A 19,974-nucleotide genomic window follows, 5' to 3' on the forward strand; every position below is an offset into this window, starting at 1 on the left:
GCGCCACCAGTGCCGTTCGAACCGAGTCGTCGTTCTCTTGAAGTCTATCGTGGAGATCGAAGGCGATTTGGCCTGAAAAAGGAGAATCGAAGCAAAAAACAATAAAGGGTTACCGTGCAGGTCGACTTGGGCAGAACCCTGTTTTCCGGCTACCTCCGGCAGCGATACTAGTGTGTTTTTGAAGCTCTTGAGACACACATCAATCCCTCCAGGTAGCTTGAACCGATTTGAAGCGAGGAGGGAGAATCGAGATTTGGAAATTTTTGGGGGGAAAATCGGACAGTTCTCTTTCGAGGTAAATTTCGACCAATTTACTTTGTGGTAGTTATGGAAGTTGTTGGGTTTGTTGTTGTGAACATTTTGGCATAGGTATTGTGACTCAATTCGAGGCGATTCTGGTGGCGCGTGCTGCCTCTTCTAGACCTCCAATTTAGCCAATTATGTAGAGGATATTGTTACAAGCATTTGGATGCAATTTAGTAGGAATTCGTCGAACTTGTCGATAGGAATTTCTGAAGTTTCAAAAATTCGGATATGAATTCATGATGAAGTTTCGGAAATTCGGATATGAATTCGGGATAATCCGACTGTTGGATCATCATGATTTTTCATTAGACGTTTAGAATTAGCAAGACGATGAGATTATGAAAGTTTGAACCGAATCCGATGTGATTTTGGTTTTTCAAGAATTAAGATGAAATATTAAATTAGAATTTTGTTTGATATCTTAATTAGCAAATTATTATTATATTTTGATGAGAGTGGCGGATGTGAATGATGATTAATGCTATTCCCAAATTATGTTTCCCTTGCTTATATTTATAATGATTTATGGTTGTTATGATCATTGGTGGTAGTAGATGTAGTTGCAGCTCTAGGAGAGAGGAGATGTACTAAAGACCTAAATCTGATTGTCATGATTTGAGGTTTGTATTCGCATATAATGCCTTAACGATAATCAATTTGGCTGAAATTTTGCAGAGATGATCTATACATTAGTACTTAACAACTGAACGGTCGAGATGTGGATATGCGATCAAAAAGTGACCCTAAACTCTAAAAGCGCACTTTAATTTCAGAGTGAGGTCTCGCTCTGGATAGGATTTGATATATAATATTTATCAAGAGCAATGCCTCACTCTGAAATTAAAGTGAGATGTTAGAGTTTAGGGTCACTTTTCGGTCTCATATCCACATCTCGACCGTTCAGTTTTTAGGTACTAATGTATAGATTATCTCTGCAAATTTTCAACCAAATTGATGATCTTTAAGGTATCTAACTCGCTTAAACCAATAGACGAACTGAATCCGTCCAACCTGAACCGTACTAGCTTTAAGGCAGTTATCAATGCCTTAACGACAATCAATTTGGCTGAAATTTTGCATAGATGATCTATACATTAGTACCTAAAAACTGAACGGTCAAGATGTGGATATGCATTAAGTGACCCTAAACTCTAAAAGTGCACTTTAATTTCAGAGCGAGACCTCACTCTGGATAGGATCTGATATATAATATTTATCGAGAGTGAGGCCTCGCTCTGAAATTAAAGTGAGATATTAGAGTTTAGGGTCACTTTTCGGTCTCATATCCACATCTCGACTGTTCAATTTTTAGGTACTAATGTATAAATTATCTCTGCAAATTTTCAGCCAAATTGATGATCTTTAAGGTATCTAACTCGCTTAAACCAATGGACGAACTGAATCTTTCCAACCTGAACCGTACTAGCTTGAAGGCAGTTATCAATGCCTTAACGACAATCAATTTGGCTGAAATTTGGCAGAGATGATCTATACATTAGTACCTAAAAACTGAACAGTTGAAATGTGAATATGCGACCGAAAAGTGACCCTAAACTCTAAAAACGCACTTTAATTTCAGAGAGAGACCTCGCTCTGGATAGGATATGCATATATATATATATATATATATATATATATATATATATATATATATATATATATATTATGATTGATCTCTGAGGGGTTGTGATGTGTATTATGTTATTAGAGACACTAAGAGAGAGAGGATGGACTAGTGGTCTTGATCAGTGGCACCAGAAGAAAGGAGATGAACTGGTGACGGAGATTGTTTTTGTGAAACCAAAAGAAACCAAAAGAGATGGGATATACTGGTGGTCATGATTGTTATTGTGACAACAGGAGAGAGGGGATGAACTGGTGGCCGTGATGATAATTAATCATTTGAGATATGTATATTGATTGTGATCTGAGAGGCTGTAACCCCCTGTTGTATTTGAGTGGGTGGGTGGTTGTGGTTGTGGAGAGCAGGAAGGCTCCAGGGATTGAAAAATGATTTGTATGACTAGAAGTGTTTAGTTATTTCTGCAGGGGTAGTCAATTTTAGAGGAAGTTCTACTGAATTACAGTATAATTTCTTTTAAGATGGGGCCTGCGGTATTTTAGAAATCCAGAGTCGGTCCTGTTAGCAGTTTAGGTAAAATCTTCGCTAAGGTAATTCGCTTGAGTAAAATATATAGGTCATGTTCGAGTAATTGAGTTCTTAATTAGTGTATTAATTTCATGCATGACATATGTGTACGTACAGTAAAATTATCCATATTTTATAAGGTTTCACCAATCAAGATTTCCATGAAGACACTCGTTAGCAAGCACCTTTGGTTTTGAATCTGAATAATGTGATATACGGCTAGTCATGTCAACCCAATATATATAAAGGAAATAGCTTTCAAATTCACCAGAAAAGTTGACAAAACTATGCTGGATTAATAACTCTATTATTTTGTCATATATATCTTACAAGTGATGCATGCATGTACGTTATACAAAACATGGATCATGCCCTAAAAGAAACAATGAATTTCTCTGTACTTGGTGTAAATTGTATACTAATCAGGTGCTCATAAACAGTTTTTACAACTGAAGGAAAAAATGACCGAAACTTGCTGGAACCATGTTGAGGAAGGAACCGGGATCTTCAGGGAACGTTAATTAGTGCCCGGATTACCGCCATCAGAGGGTGCAGTCCCCTTCTGCAATCTCTGTCGGATAATTGAAGGAATGTAGATGCCCCGGTTAGAAACGTAGTGCGCTCCTTGATCGGCAGTACCCTTGTAGTTTAGTCCCCTCTGCACCATTTGTTTCATAATCGAAGGGATCGGGGGAGGATTGACAGTACCCTTTTGCAGAACATCTGTGTTTAAGACCCTGCAGGCCTCATTTGAGTCCATGTTCATAAGAACAACCACCACTGCGGCCACCACGACCATTCTCATGAAGAGCTTCATTTCGTCTACTATTGGGGAAAAAATCAGTCTGGGGAACAAAATCAGTTTGCTTTCCTTTTCTTTTTTCTGCTTTGGTGTTGTGTTTCTGTAGTTCTGTGTGTATGCAAGAAAATATGAAAAATTGAAGGAATGGAGTGAATGAATAAGAGAAGGAGGGTAGAGGAGTTTTTATAGGCAACAAAATGGACCAATATTTGTATGACTGACTATGGCTTGAAATTTTCAAATACTTGTGTAGCTATTCGCTGTATTGACCATTGACGATTTTGTTTTAAAAAGGTCAAATTGAATGGGTCACTGGTGACACGTACCGCAAGAAACTGGGATTATTCAAACTTTATCTTGAGCTTGAAGATCACATACTCGACGCCGTTGGCGTTCATTTGTTTCACTTTCGTATCCTATGGTTTCTTTTTCCTCAAGTCTCTTGCCCGCATAAAATTATCATGCACGGCAATTTCATACCCGGTTTCTTTTGCCTCAATTAAGCCTCTAGCTGGCATAAAATTATCCAATAATGGTATGTGAACCACTTTTTGAGGTATTGCTTAGAAAATAAAGTTACTATAGTCCGAGTGAAAAAGTTGAGAATGTATAGATGATCAAGCAGCTATAGTTTAAGATTGACTTGCTCTATATTATATTATCTTGACCATCACTTGCTGGGTAGTTTTGGAATGAGCTTTAGGATTCTGGTGGCTAAAAGCGTGTAGGAGGCTCGATCTTGAACGTTGAATGTTTTGAAGTGGTTGGTGCATGCTAAGCTTATACTCGACAAGAGCAATACTACTTTGACAAAAACAAATTATGAATTACATGTATAATATGGTGATGACTGAAATCTGGAGTCTCATTTGACTTGTCACATTGACCAGCGATCAGGACCGTTTCTTATTATGACTTCTCTATCTGATCAACCTGCAGCCATAGCTTAGACGATTTCATGTGACATAACTGAACGTTTTTTATATAATCGCTTGTCAAAAAATATACAGCTATTTTTGATATAATCCTACTTATTTCATTTACTTATAGTCTTTGCGAAGTAATTAAATTTCATTGCGCATGACATTCATTTTCTTTAACTTGGGATCAAGGTTAACCACTTTCAGCTTGTGATTCTTTTCGTTATGATGGAACTAGGTGTAGGCTCTTTGATAGGTTTCCGGTTGCATATTTTGGCTTGTGCTCGGAAAAAGAAATAGTAAGATGTTTTTTCTCCTTTTTCGGAGTAAGTGGTACCTTTTGTCCTCTATCAAATTAAGTTTTGTCTTAATTATCAAGTTTACTACATGCAAGATTTTAACCGTACGTGTTAAGAAATTTACTTCCCTCGTGCCTTGGGGGACGGGGAGTGATTAAGAGAGTTGAGAGTATTTACAAGACGTTATCTCATCACATATAGGGTGAAACAAATGAATGAGTTCCATATATATAAAAAATAAATGAATTATTGTTATAGTTACAACTTTTGCAGGGCAGCCATGGCTGCAATAATTTTTTTTGGCAGTTGACATGGTTGTTTCGAAGCCAAAAATACAAATGCAAAAATGAATTCACAGTTGAAGCAGTCCCCGTTGTGGGTCTCATTCCGATTTTAGCAATGACCTGTACTTCGACCGGGGACGTTGGAGCAGGGATTGCCTCCGCCCCCTGGGGTTGAACCCTTTTGGAGGGACTCGAACACAAGTCGCAGACCATTGTTCTTAGCCCATTGCTCTGCTTTCAGGTGCCTCATTTCTCCAAGTTGCACACAAGAAAACAACACTATACAAATCAAAAGAACCGAGAACAAGCCTCTGTTCATTGACGACCTCATTATCTTGTTTCGGGATCGAAAGCAATGGAATCAATGTATGTTTTTGTTGCAGGTTTTTCTAACGGTCTCTCTCTGCTCTTTCTCCTTTATCAGTTTGGTTGTACAGAAATGGACTAGGAAATGAATAATGTGTGAGTTTGGTGGAGGGTGGGAGCTACTTATATAGGGCTCTCTGCACTTTTAATTGGATATGTCTTTGACTTGTTGCGCCTAGCAGATCCACTGCCTCTGAGTTTGACATTGACCGAGTTGTGGTTTGAAGGTTGAACCGAGTTTGGAACTAATCAAATACACGCTAGCAAACTTGGGCGCCAAAAACGGTTCTTATATTGGTTATATTGGTTCGGTTCAGACGTTCAGTTCAGTTCCTTCAGGGTCAAAAAATTTGAATCACGAGCCATACAGAAGAATTGAACCGCTAAAAGTAAAACATATACATTTGCTAGTTGATTGTGACCAAGCCCTGAGGAACCAGTATAACAAACAAAGTGTCAAATTCAAACAATATTTTATGCATAAAACAGGTTTTAATATGATGAAACATTTCCCTTTTTTCTTAATTGATGAATGAACTCCTTGACTTTCTGAGAAGATCCCTTAGCCTAGATTAATATTTTTCAGTCCATTTTTTCTTTCCCCATGACCAACGTAATTCCCAGCCTCTCCCAAATAAAACCTGCTTATTCATTAGAATCATAGAATGGGTAAGAAAAATATACAAGGGGACACTCAAAGATTGAAACCAAAAAGAAATACATAGTTATCTTGCTAGTTAAGAATACACAGTTATATGTATCTTGCTAACCAGAATGGGTAAGAAAAAAAATATAAGAGGGCACTCAAATAACATAACAGGTATTGCATATTTTATGAAACAACTTCACTGAATATCATTAGTACCATAAACACACTAACCAGTTAGTAAACACAATTTTACATGGATGATTTTGAAAGAGAGGCCACCAGCTTCTCCTTTAACTGCTCGGCATCACCACCTTGAGTAGGAATGGAGAATGTATGAATAACTGTGTCATCACCTGTTACAGAAACATTAGTATCTTGAGCTACAATGTTATGTTCCTTAAGTGTTCTGATGACGTCAGAAACTGGGTGAGAATCCAGTGGGCACTTCATCCTCACAACAGCATCCTCGTGCTGTTCCTGGAAATCAATCTCTGGAACCGGGAACTGCATTTGGCTGCTGTTTCCCATCTGCTTCTCAGTTTCCATGACCCTGATCTTCATCTGGAGATCGTTGATGTAGGTAATGGCATCACCAAGGAGAGAGGCTTTATCCACCTTCGATATGTTAGGAACAACAGCTCTAAGGGCGTAAAACCGCTGGTTAAGCTTCTCACGACTCTGCCACTCTGCTTCCACATGATTCAATGGTTCTTCTCTTCCATTGGCAGGCTTTCTCCCTCTCTTTCTAGGTTTCCTTTCATCAATTTGTGCTAATGACTTGTCTTTAGGCAGCTCTGAACTTGAAACGCCAGCTGTAGAACTGAAATTCCCAGACATAATTTGGCTCAAGTGCGAAAACAGTTTAACTTCATTATCCTCAGTTCGACATCCGTTTGAAGTGCCTATTGCTTGTAAGTCAAAAGATTCTGAAGGAAATGAAGAGTCAGTCTCTACCTTTGGGCAAAAGGCAATATTAATCGGTTGTGATTTTGGACCACCGAGACTTAGCTCTTTGGATATACCTTTGCTTGAACAGAGCTAGATTCCCCAAATACACTTCTGACCACATCCACAATATTCTGTTCTTCCGGAATTGATTTGACTGAACCAAGCTCCACAACTCCTGATTTCATAGGTACAAACACCACTGTTTGGAACCCTACCAATCTAGCTAAAAATGATCTCGACTGGTAATGATGTAAGCAACTAGCAACATTTGAAACCCAAATTGATTTACAAGACTTGTACGACTGCCCAGGACCATACGGTGAATCAAGTTGAAATTTAAAGTACATTGAAGTCAGGTAAAACATTTCCACATCTGACAACCGATCCAACCTCCTCGCATAGTTATCCTCACCCGGACCAATGAAACATGAGTGGAGCTTCCCAAGCACCCACTTCCTCACCTCCTCATTCTGCTTCTGCACTCCCTCCAAGTTGCTATCTCTACTAGAACTCTCGTCTCCAACCCCACCACCCTTGGTGTCTCTGCAATGTCCATCACCCCAAATCAAGGCAGCCCCACCAGATTGCAATCCCACAACCTGCCAGAAGACAGCGTAATCCCAACTGGACCCTTGGACAAGCTGGGACAGCCCCTGCTGCACTCCCAACTGTCCAGGAGGCCTAGCCAAGTCGGACAACAAGTTCTCCGAAGCCAATGAGATCAACACCTGGCACGCTTCGGTGCCTAGTACTGACTCCACTATGACCTTTTCTTCCTCATTCACCCCAAGCTTCCCACCCATCTTAATTTCTCCCAACACAAACCCAATATCCTAAAACTATAACACTCCAATACCTATCTTGCTTGCCCTTGAACAACAAAACACAACTCAAAAATCTAAATCCAATCCACCCAGTACAGAAATTCACAACCTTTCTATAAAATTACAAACTATAATTAACAAATTCCACATATCTCAGAGATTCAAGTCTACACAAAAATCAGATCTTTGACAAGACAACCCTCACAAATTTTACGAGAGCTTCATATAAACCTATAAAAACCTCTCAAAATCACATATACTAAACTGAAACTCAAAAAATTTGAGAAGTTTAGGCTTACCCAGTTAGCAGATCATTGAAAATCGACACTTCACAAACAAAACTCTACTTTGCAGCTCAAAGCTTAAAGCTTTTGGTAGCACAAACTTGGATTAGAAACTCAGAAATCCAGGGTAGGAATAAAAGCCTGTATCTAAATTACCTATTAAAATTGATAACAACCTGTGGCTAAACTTAAGCTTCTACATTGATCTTTCGTTTCGACCAACATTAGAAGTATAGAAGAACTAGCACCAGAGTGTGTGGGCTTCTATATTTTTATTTTATTTTATTATATCTATCCAAAATTTTAGCAGCAGCAGCCAGGTGTCCCTTCCCTATGTTACTTTGATTTTGGTAAAACCCGAATAACAGAAAATGGGGCATGGGCTGTTCGGACTATCCACCCGGCCCATCTCATTATTCAAGACCGGAAGTCCGAAACAAAAAGCCCAGGGCCACTAGGAAAGGAGAAAAACGAAAATGAAAATGGAAATTGTTTTAATGCAAAATTGACTTCTTATTGTCAACGAAGAAACCTGATCATTTCTTCATAGTCAACGCAAACAGTAAACATCTTATACAAATTTTAATCTTTTTCCAGGAAACAGATTTTGCTTCTTCCATAAGTTTTGTTGTCCATCTCACTCAAAAGTAATTACATGGAAATTGTGTTATCTTGTGATCAAGTGGTTGAGACTTGAGATTGCTCCACTGAAGTTGTCAACTTGCAAATTTATATCTACATTTTTTGGTAATTATCGCATGTTAGAATAATGACCGTATAAACTTAAATAAAAAATAAAAATAAAAAACTTGACACTGGAGTAACACACACGTCCATAACTACTAGAGTTACAAGCTCAACACTGAAGAACAAGAAAAGGAAGGAAAGTTGGTAGCTCTGTGTGAGCAATATTATCTTTCCGGTATGTCGCCAAAATTGTAAAGCAATTAGAGTAGCCAGTCGTGCACTCTTTGCTAAATGGTGCGTGTTAGAATACACATGATTAGTTGAGATTCCTGATATTATTTCGGGACCTTCTCTTCAGACTTATTATTATATGGGGTTTAGGCTCTATGTCCCCCCCCCTGTATTCTATGGTTTTATTATTGGTTATGGCTAAAAGGCAGCCGTTATAGCATATTCACTCCCATTGTTGATTAACATACTTTTACTTAATAAATTTATAATCCAACAGTCCATATCTTATATTAGCATTTAAAGATCATCTCTGTAAAAAATCAATCGAATCAGAAATCGTTTAATTATCTAATTGAACCAAACAAATGGATGGTTCTAACAACACTTGCTACTATTATGATGAACCGTCCATGTATTTCATAGAAATAAATAACTAAAAGGTCTTCAATTTGATTGATTTTTTACAGAGCTAATCTTTGTATTACGTTATACAACATGAATGGTTGGATTATAAATTTATTAAGTAAAAGTATGTTAATCGATAATGAGGGTGAATATGCTAGTTCACCCTAGGAGTGAACCTAAGAATTGTCCTTTTTACATGGATGAATGAATGAATCAAGATATTCATAGCTAATTGTTATATATAATGTGGACCAAATGATAACATGCACCCAGAGAATTTAAGATGGTGAGTACTTGATCGAGCTTGTTCCGGTCTTGAGAGCTTCATTTTCAACTAGCAATGGCCGGGTTTGGGGACGTTGGTGCGTGGGTTGCCACCACACGGCACAGCCCCTTTATCCTGCGGGTCTAAAAGTGGCGAAGATGTCACAGCCGCCTTCGCCTTGGATTTCACACCAAAAGTAGTAGTGCTCATCTGTTTCATCATCCTGCCACTGCTGCTGCCATGTCCTAAAGGCCGACCGGCTGCCGCTGCAAGAATGACCAACAAGGAAACCATCACTAGCATAACCATCAAGAGGGTTATTTTATTCTTCAAGTTACACATTATTTTGATGAGCTGGCAAAACAGAAATGATCGGTTTTTGAAATAACACAGGAGGGGTTGGGGAATCGGAACTTAGGCCGGGACGGCTAGCTAGAGAGAAATGGTGGGTTTTAGTAGATCCCTGCTTGTTGCTCACGCTTCTTAGATGAGGAAATCTGTGTCACACCGTAAATGGATAGATTTAAATAGACCTACAAACGAGTACAAGAAAATAACTAGGAAATTAAAGCGCCAAAATGGATGTTGAAAAAAGCGCATGTCGGCAGTCTGTCACAAGTTGACAAATTATATATAAATATTTGCAAGCGGGCTATATCTGTCATTCTCTACATCATCAACACCCAGCAAAAACGAAGTGTGCGATTTCCATGTAATTTTCCAGAAAACGGAGGAAGAGGTCTCTACTCACTGTTGCCGGACTTAATTTATGCGTATATTGACAAATTATATATAAATATTTGCAGGTGGGCTATATCTGGACTAGCTATGAAATTATGAACTAGCTTCATGGAAAGTACAGTATGAATTCATGGTCCTGTGGAACTTACAACGACGGGACGAATTGGATAATTGAAACTTATAAAAGTCAATGAAACTTATAGTCCACTTATAATTAATTACGCAAATATAAGTCAATTGTATATCTGAATTTTAGCTATTAGCTAGATTAATGAAGTTTATACATGAGAGCAACTCCAACAGATTCCCCATATTTTGATTTTTTTCTACTTTAGGGAAAAATAAGCCTCTTTTGCTCCAACAGATTCCCTATAACTATCCCTATTTTAGGGAAAGTGAGGAAAGAGAAAATCAAATTCCCTATATTTACAGCAAACTCTAAAATTTTAAGGAAGAATATGGAGATTTTAGAGATTGTTGTAAAATAGAGAATCTGTTGGACTTGGAGAAGAAAAAGAGGCTAGAGATTTGACTTTTGCTTCCCTATAATACAGAAATTATAGGGAAGCTGTTGGAGTTGCTCTAATGGAGCTAAAAAACGACGCGTTAATACGTATCTATAAAGTCAATTATCGGGGAATTTTGGATTTTTTTACCTCCATTTTGATTGCTACACACTGTTCAGTTAAATTGTCATCAGAAAAGAACAGAAAGCTCTCCAACTAAAGAAGGCGGCGTCGGTTATTTGTTCTTTAAGGACGACATACCTTTATTGCATGCGAAAATGTCTCTAGCTAGCTACTAACGCAAGTGAACGTAAACGTGTGCCAGCTGATCCTCAGTAGTAGGTAAAGCCATTTCTCTCTTAATTGATATGTCAAGCATGCAGGTTCCCGAAAAAAAGATGGCAAAAGATGATGGGACACTTTTGGGTACTTAATTAAGACAGGGAACACGGATGGCTTGTCCATCAAGTTTTGTGAATGGGAAATTATTTTTAGTGTGGAAATACAAAAATGTATGTGCGCCACAAATGCTGTTCCGTGGAAAAGATATCAGCGCCGCAATTTCATGTCGAGAGTTTGCGAAGCTGAATGTGAAGGTTCCCATGCAAATTCCGATCAATGGTCACGTGATACGTAGAACGCAAAGCCAAGGCCGGCTAAACAACTAAAGTGCCGATAGAGTCTCAGCTTTCTGCAATAATTAATAGAATAATGGTAGGTAAACAATCTTTTTCGATACCACATGCATCCCACCTTATATGGCAGTTGATATGAAACATCCACGTTATTTATAAACCCTCACCCTTATAAACTCACAAACAATGTCCCATTTTTTTCATGCGAGATGTATATATTCTTAACACGCCCCCGCACGTGTGACAAATTTTCAAGCCACATACACACGTGGGATAACCTGACTCTGATACCATGATAAAGTTATGGGGTTCACATCCAAGATCAGTTGACAATGGATTGAGTGACTCAAACTCTTATAAACCCATAAATAAAGTCCCCATTTTTTCCATGTGAGATTATAATCTCAACAGTTTTTCTACGTGTTCTTCAAATTATTTGCTAAAGCTTTAATTTCACTTTTTGCATACTACATGCATGTAGTTAAGCGCCGTGCACGTACACCAATAACGGGTCACTCCTACCTAGCTTTCTTGGGAAAATTTGAAAATATATGGAGTTATAATCGAGAGAACTGCAAAATATTACAATTAGAGTAGAGATTCAAGCCAATAGAATTAACCATTGAGAAACCATAAAAAGATAAACTACTACAAAGAAAGGTACCTATGTAACCCATTTGGAATTTCTTGCATGCATGCATTATGCATACAAAATAAAATTTTCAGACCATAGCTACAAATTAAAGGTACATACTTACAGATAGATATTATACATGGATGAATAGAATGAGTACTGAATATATTCCTAGCTGTATGAAGCTAGTCTGGACTCTGGAGGAATTGAAAAGGCACATAATTGAATATAGACAAGATGTTGAGCTGGATCTTCATCTTCTTCTTGAAAGCGCGCTTCATTATATGCTAGCAATGGCGGTTTCCGGGTTTGGGGAGATTAGTGCATCGGTTGCCGCCATGAGGTGGCACATCGCCTCTATCTTGCTGTTTTAAGAGAGGTAAAGCCACGGCTGCCGCATTCGTGTTCGCACTGAAACTAACACTAATAGTGATCTGTTTCTTCATAATCATGCCGTTGCCATTTTCCAAGGGCCGACCAGCTGCAGCTACAAGACTAACAGGACCTTTGGCTGCAGAAATAATCAACAAGAAATAAAGCACTAAAAACATAACTCTAGTATTCATGTTGCTCATCAAATGACTAATTTTTTGCAGAAAGTGTATGGTGGTTAAGAGGACATTAGAAGGGGGTAGAGCTACTTGGTTCTTACGTTTTGGTGAGCAAGTGTTTATATATACGTGGTGGAAGTGAATTTACGACGTGGGAAATTTAACCTAGCTAGGTAGAAATTCCTAGGGTAAAGAGCAGCGAAACAACACAGACACGCGGAGACCTAATTAAATTGTACGTCAATTGTATGACAAATATGCGGCTGTGTTTCTCTTTATACGCGGGTATCAGTTCACGACTTTCACATACATAAACATGCAATTTGCCATAGAATTTCTTTGAAGTGCCATATCCATGGTGATAAGCTAAGCTAGAAACCTTATCTTCTTTCATTAGTCGGAAGCTCTCTACCATGATTTTGACTTTGAGAGTGTTAAGTGTATATACATTACAAATGTTAACTTTTAAGAGTAATTTTGATCAAAATTAACAAAGGTTTATTTGCCCACCCCAACTCAGTGTTTCATCTTCTGTCAAATTTTTCAAAAGGGGGCAGCTAGTTTTTCCTGTCCTTGACATTCAGCATATGATACTTTGTGATTATCATTTGATGAACTATACTATTCGGACAAGATCCCTCGAAGATCTTCGTTGTGATTCATAAAAGGTATATGCTTGGCGTTCAGGCCGGAGCACTTGCTAGGGTCCATTAGTTTGCTTTCTAGCTAGCTATATCTGTAGCTTCTTGGTGGTTGCAATTTTCCTTTTGAACCGTGATAGAATTGGTAGCAAGTTGATGAAGTACTTATGTGTGGAAGCTTGGGACTAATTTCCAAATTCCTATCTCACTTTGCTTACACCTGATTTTTTCCAAATTAAATTGAAGAATGTCGCGTATTTATTAGAGATCGATGAAGAAAAGAATCGAACTGCGATGAAGGAGGAACACAAACAAGAGCTCGATCTTGATCCATGGTGATAATCACAACACATACGTCTCTTCTCCAGAAAATATCGCACATCTTCTCTGAGTCGAAATCGCAGAGCATCTCTCTCTAGAAATCACATAGCTCCTCTCTCTCTCTAAAATGGCAAAGCTTCTCTCTCTAAAATCAGGGAGCTTCTCTCTCTAAATGAGGTTCTGTTACGATTTGAAGCCTTAACAGTTACAAAAGGGCAAAACGGTTCAAAAATTTGAAGAAAACAAGCCCACAGAGTTGGGGTTAAAAAATATAGCTTGTTGTTTAAGTAGTCAATCTCTTAGAGTATTTGGGTAAATGGGGTGAATGATCATTTCGTTGTATACTTTTTTGGAAAAATGTCCATTTATGCAAATTTGAGCTACACTAACCCCATTTACCCAAACATCTTAGGCCCCGTTTGGTTGGTAAGAATGTCAAAATAGAAAAATGATTTATTTTCCTTTGCAGACCGATATGGAATGAAATAGGTTTTGGTATTTCCATGTGGGTGTTTGGAACATTACTGAAAATTAAATTATGAAATTTATTTTCCATTCCTATTGTAGTGTTTTTTTTTTTTTTTGAATCAAGCCCACAGGGGGAAATAGTATATTCATCACAAGCCAGAATACGAGTCTAAATTTACCAGTTTACGAGTCTTTCGATGGGTAAACAACATTTACATTTACTGTTTGGCTATGTTTTGACATTTTAGAGGGCCCTAAAAGTTGACCTTTTGTTCTGGTCAAAATTTGAGAAAATGCTCTTCATGAAAGTTGTAGAGGACGTTAAACCGAGCGCGTGCATATGTGGTATGTAAAAATCGGAGTTCGTATGCGAAAGTTATAAGCCAAAATGTAAAGTTACTGTTTATGGTAAATTAATATATATTCGAAAATTTACTGTGGTAGATCAGTTCTACCACTCTCTCTCTCTCTCCTCTCCGTTTCTCTCTCCCCGAGCTCTCTCTCTCTCTCCTCTGCACCTCCGGCCACCAAGGCCGGCCCTGAGGGCTGCCGACTGAGGCGGCTGCCTCAGGCCACCGGCCTCCGGCAGGCCTCCGTCAGTTTTTTTTTTTTATATCTAAATATAGATTTCAACAAAGGTTATATATTTTTCTTCGCACAAGTTGCATGATGGGCCGTTGTAGTTCAGTTGGTAGGTAATCTAGTGGCTTGCATTTATGAGCCACCCACCCAGGTTCGATTTTTGAGCTTGTTCAATTCACTTTGCTTTTTTTATTTTTATTCTTTTTCCTGGTTTACCTTACTACTCTTTTATTTATTTATTTTTTTGGTTTCTTTTGGTATAATCACCTTTAATTCCTTTTCTTTGTTGCTAATGTATATGAGTTTAATTTATTTTACCCCTTATAATTTAAGAAAACAAATATAGATGTAACAAAATACTATATGAAAATTAAATTTTATTATTGAATAAAACAAATTTGGTTGATCGAACACTATTCATGAGGCCACATTTTATTTATTCGCCTCAGACCTCTACAATGTCAGGACCGGCCCTGCCGGCCACCTTTCGATTCCGGCCACCTGGGAGCGAACCGCGACCACCGTTGGCTTCCTCTCCTCCTCCTGGACACGCCTGCGGTGGTAGCTCGTCGAGTCTTGGCCGGAAAACGGCGAACCAAGGCCGAGAAGTTTACTGTAGCATGTGACCGTTGACCTCAATTTCGGCCACCTCCGGCGACAAAGCCAGGCTTTTTAGAAGCGCATTGAGGCGTACTTGAAGCTCCCCAAATATCTTGAAGTGATTTGCAACGTGGAGGAAGAAAGCATAATTAGAAAATTTTACTCTACTTCGGTTTGCTTAATTGTTCTGCCGCTTAAAGGTATTTTCTGACTTGACCACAGTTATGAAAGATGCTTAGAATGTTGAGTTGATGATGTTGGTAAAATTTGGTAGCCAGATGTGGTGGTTGACCGGCGGCGAGTGAGGGCACGTCCGGCCGTTCCTGATGAGTTGTTTTGGTCTATTGAGTAGTATATATTGTTACGAATTTATGGATAGGTGTTTGGTGGAAGTTGGAGGTGGTTTGGATATTAATCAGAATTTCCGAAGTTCAATAGTTTGGTAATGGATTTATGAGAATTCCACTATCAGATTTCTCTTAGCTTTGCCCTAGAAACCTTCAATTAAAGAATTGGTGCAAATGATAAAGTTTTGGTTTAATCAGAGAAGAAATAGAAATGTTAATTTATGAGGATTTGATGTGGGAATCGTATTTAATTTCCAGATTGTTATTCACGAATTATAATTGTATACAGGGCGATATACCGAGCTATTGCTCGATGAAGGAACTCGTATGCGTGATCGCCTAAATAGTACTGTGAGTGGACATTTGTTTTAAATTAAATGTGCATGCAGTATATTATTATTTTCCGATTGAGGTTTAATTTATTATTTGAATTATTGAGTATTATGATTTTCTGAGCTTCATTTCTTGAGATTTATTATGCTCTATGAGTTACGGGATTTTTAGTGGATTTCCTTCCCGAGGGATTTCAATAGATTTTTCAAGCTAATTATTTATGAGTTATTGAGTTGGGAAATGATTTTCGGGAAGTGACTGATTCAGAAAATATTATGAGAATTATTGATTTCGAATATCAGTTTTTATGATGATATACGAGTACGAAGGATTTAGCAAATATTTGAGCATGATTGAATTATCGAGATTTATTGAGTTTTGAGCTCCTCACTTATCAGCCTTGAGTTAGATTGACATTTCTTTCCGAAAGCATTTATTGATTTACAGAGTATTTGATTTATGCTTTCGAGGATTTATTGAGATATTGAGGTTTGAGTTAGCGAGACAATCCTGAGTTATGCTTTCGATGAATTTTTAATGTTTTATTGAAGTAACAGCGAGTTTCTTTCCGAAAGCAAGTAATTGAAAAAGGTTGTTTCCAGTTTATTGAGGAGACTATCTTCTGCGCATGCGTATATTACCTAGTTGGCAGTCCCTTCTAGGTAATAGTCTGGTTGGCAGTCCCTTCCAGATGACATGAGGTAGTTAGTTGACAGTCCCTTCTAACTACCAGTGGCTAGTTGGCAGTCCCTTCTACCCACCGCCTCCTATTCCGGTTGGCAGTCCCTTCCGATGCGTCACCTGGTTGACAGTCCCTTCCAGATGACATGAGGTAGTTAGTTGGCAGTCCCTTCTAACTACCTGTGGCTAGTTGGCAGTCTCTTCTACCCACCTCCTCCTGTGGCTAGTTGGCAGTCCCTTCCGATGCGTCATCTAGGCGGTAATCCCTCCTAGATGGCATGAGATGACTAGACAGCAGTCCTTTCTAGTCATCAAATGAGCCTCTTGAAAATGATGTTTTATAAGGATTGAGGATGAGATTTTAAGAGATTGCAAGATGTTATATTTTTACGTGATTAAGATCGCAGTATTTTCAAGATTGTTACTGCATGCGAGGTTTTAGAGAATAACTTGGGAAAGCATTAAGTTTTATATATTCATTTGAAATTACTTATTTTTTGTCCACTCACTCTAACGGTTTTTTAAATGTTTTCCCCTGGGCCCTTCGATTTTAAATGCCCAGTTTGCAGACCAGTTTAGCTTGAGGTCGAGTGTACATGGGGTTGAGGCATAGCTGTCATAGCTTCCGCATTATAAAGTATCGGTCATTTATCTTGTATTCTATTCTTTTGTACACATGTACATTAGATTGCTCTGATAACCTATGAGATTAATATTCTTAAGTTCAGAATTGTTTGTGAAAGGGGAGATGTTGTGTTTTAGGGAGCATGGTGGCTCCAGGAGAATAAGTATGGATGATTTAGAAGTGTAAATATTTTTCTACAGGTTTTGGGTTGTCCATTTTTAGGGGAAGTTCTGTCAAATTTTTGGTAGAATTTCTTCTAAGGTGGGCCCCACAGGGCCTCTTCGGATTTCAGGGTGAAATCTTAGGCGGGTCTTGTCAACATATCCTGCCGCTGTCATTTAAGGACATAGACAGACAAGGAGGTAGTGGTAGTACCCACAATAGTACGTAGAAATAGACCCACTCATTATACGTTTCAGACCGTAGAGATAGCGGAGATCCTCCTTTGGTATTACGTCGGAGGCGCTAGAGATCTAGGTTCCTAATACAAGGAAATTTATTGAATTTAGACAAAACTAAAAACTTAGAGTTGGGCCAAGGGCCTAAACCCTAGCCCAATTAAGAAGCTACTAGACCAGGGTCAAACCCCAGCCCATAAACTCAAAGCCCAAAGAGGATATCCATCAGCAAAGGTCCACTCAAGGCCCAAGCCTGGTCCGGTCCAGTCCACCTGCCAGCCAAACTCCATCTCCGTCGCACATACCAGCCAGCCAAGCTCCGTCCGCCGTACTCTGCCACGATTAGCACCGTTCCGATCCGTGCCCCACGATCCACCTCCTGCGACCCAAAACCGCACGGGACACGCCAGCACGACCTGCACCGCATGATCTGCGCCTCCACAAGCATTCCGTCGACAACCCAAAACCGCACGAGCCATGTCGCTTCGAGCCACTTCGCCTCAGAGAAAAAACTGAACCCCAAGCCACCGCCAAACAGCCAGATCAGTGACGCCGACATCAGGGTTCGATCGCCAGATCTGCGAGCACAACCACCACCTCTGACTCCATCCCAGCCGGACCATCCACAAGCCCCGAGCAAACCCTCCATCAGATGCCGTCCTATGAGCAATAGCCCATCCAATACCTGTCCGGCAGCCAACCTCGTGACGACGGCGCGGCCAAAGGCCAGCCAGTGTGCCCAGGCGCCACCGGATGAGGATGATTGCCCAGATCAAAAACCAGCCTTTAGGGTTTCCTTGAGAGAGAGAAAAAATTTCCTATTGTAGTGTTTGGTAAGTCATAAGAATGAAATATAAAATTATAATTTTCAATAATACCCTTTTACTAATTAAAGTACAAATATAACATTAACTTATAAGGAATGTTTGCGAGAGAATATAAATTTTTTAGAGGGATAATTTTGTCTTTGATGGTGGGAATGGAATTAGAATACCCCCCCCCCCCCCTTACTAGGTAATTCAATTTAGGCTTTATGATGGAGTCAATTTCCAGTCAAATCTCATTTTTTTTATTTAGTTTCCAATCTCTAATTACAACCAAATTAACGACACCTCTACATGAAAAATGAAATTAATTCCCATTCCATACCATGATTTCTAGCCATCCAAACGGGGCCTTACAGGATTGCCCACTTACCCAACAATTTTTTTTTTTTTCCGTAATACCCAATTAAGTTATTTTTTGTTTATTTTTAGGACAATTTTTCCCTCTCTCCCTTTATCACTGTGAGAGAGAGAGAGAGAGAGAGAGACTTCGCTGGCCTCCAAGCATCGATCGTGGGACTTCAGTCATAGATCACGGGCCGACGAAATCCGATCCTAAGAGTCCGGCATCTGATTTTATTGCCTCCCAATAATACCCAATAAAATTTTTATTGCCCCCCAATAAAAATTTATTGGATTTTATTGAGGGGCAATAAAAGTCTCTGGCGACCTCTTTTGGAACCTCCGGACTGGTCATCGGAGGCCGGCGTTCGTTTTTATTGTCCCCCCCCCCTCCCCCCAATAATACCTAATAATTTTTTTTTTTATTGGGAGATAATAAAAATCTCCGGCAACCTCCAGCCTGTGACGGGAGTCCGGCAAAGTCTCCAATGACTTTTTAATTATTTGAAGGGCAAACCTGTCTTTTTACATTTAGATTGGGTAAATGGGCACAAAAAATCTTTTAGTGGAGTAAGTGGACATTTATTGGGCTGAAATTGGATAAATGGTCAAGAGCCCTAATTTTTTAATATAAAAGTTTAAAATTCAAAATTAATCTTAAACTTGACCTTTTTAATTAAAAAAATAAAATAAAATTTTTTTTTTAATGTTTTGGCGTTTTTTTTTTTCAATTGAAAAATTTAGGAATAATATGTATTCACAAATAATTCTGCTGAGTTAAAAAAAAAAGACTAATTTTTCCGATTCTTTATGAATAATTCGGAAAACTGGTGTTTTTTTTAAAAAAATTCGTTAGTTTGCGAATTAACTAACTAACAGTGAAAATCACTCCATAATTCATAAGGCAAAATGTAATTAATCTATGGTTTACGTCGTTGGTGATGTTTGGTAGTTGACATTATTAATTATTAATATGTATTGCATTGCATACACAAATGTCAACGAACTATATCCACATGCCTCCTCAGTTTGATTTTTGGTGCCTTTTGTTAATTAGCTTAGTTCTGCTTTAATTCCATTTTTCTTTCTTGTGAAGCAAGCTCCCAGCAAAACGATAGGCCGATGGCAATATGGATATGTACATGTAAGAGAGAACTTAGGTACTGGTTGTTCTGATTTGGCTAAAATAAGTGGTTTATGGATGGACCTGACAGAGTTCAATTGTTATGGAACTAATTACAAGGCGCGAGAGAGAAGTCAGAAATTGCCAGTACACAGGCTAGCAACAGTGTTGTGAATGTAAAGTGTATCCCATGTTAGAGAAAC

The 19,974-nt window shown here is 38.7% G+C and overlaps 1 pseudogene; it reads right to left on the reverse strand.

Annotated features, from left to right (window-relative positions):
- Positions 1-5,807: 5,807 nt before the first annotated feature.
- LOC133740095 (transcription factor bHLH3-like) lies at positions 5,808-8,106 on the reverse strand (annotated as a pseudogene).
- Positions 8,107-19,974: the final 11,868 nt, after the last annotated feature.

The sequence above is a fragment of the Rosa rugosa genome, chromosome 3 (assembly GCF_958449725.1).
Source record: "Rosa rugosa chromosome 3, drRosRugo1.1, whole genome shotgun sequence".
NCBI classification, from domain to species: Eukaryota; Viridiplantae; Streptophyta; class Magnoliopsida; order Rosales; family Rosaceae; genus Rosa; species Rosa rugosa.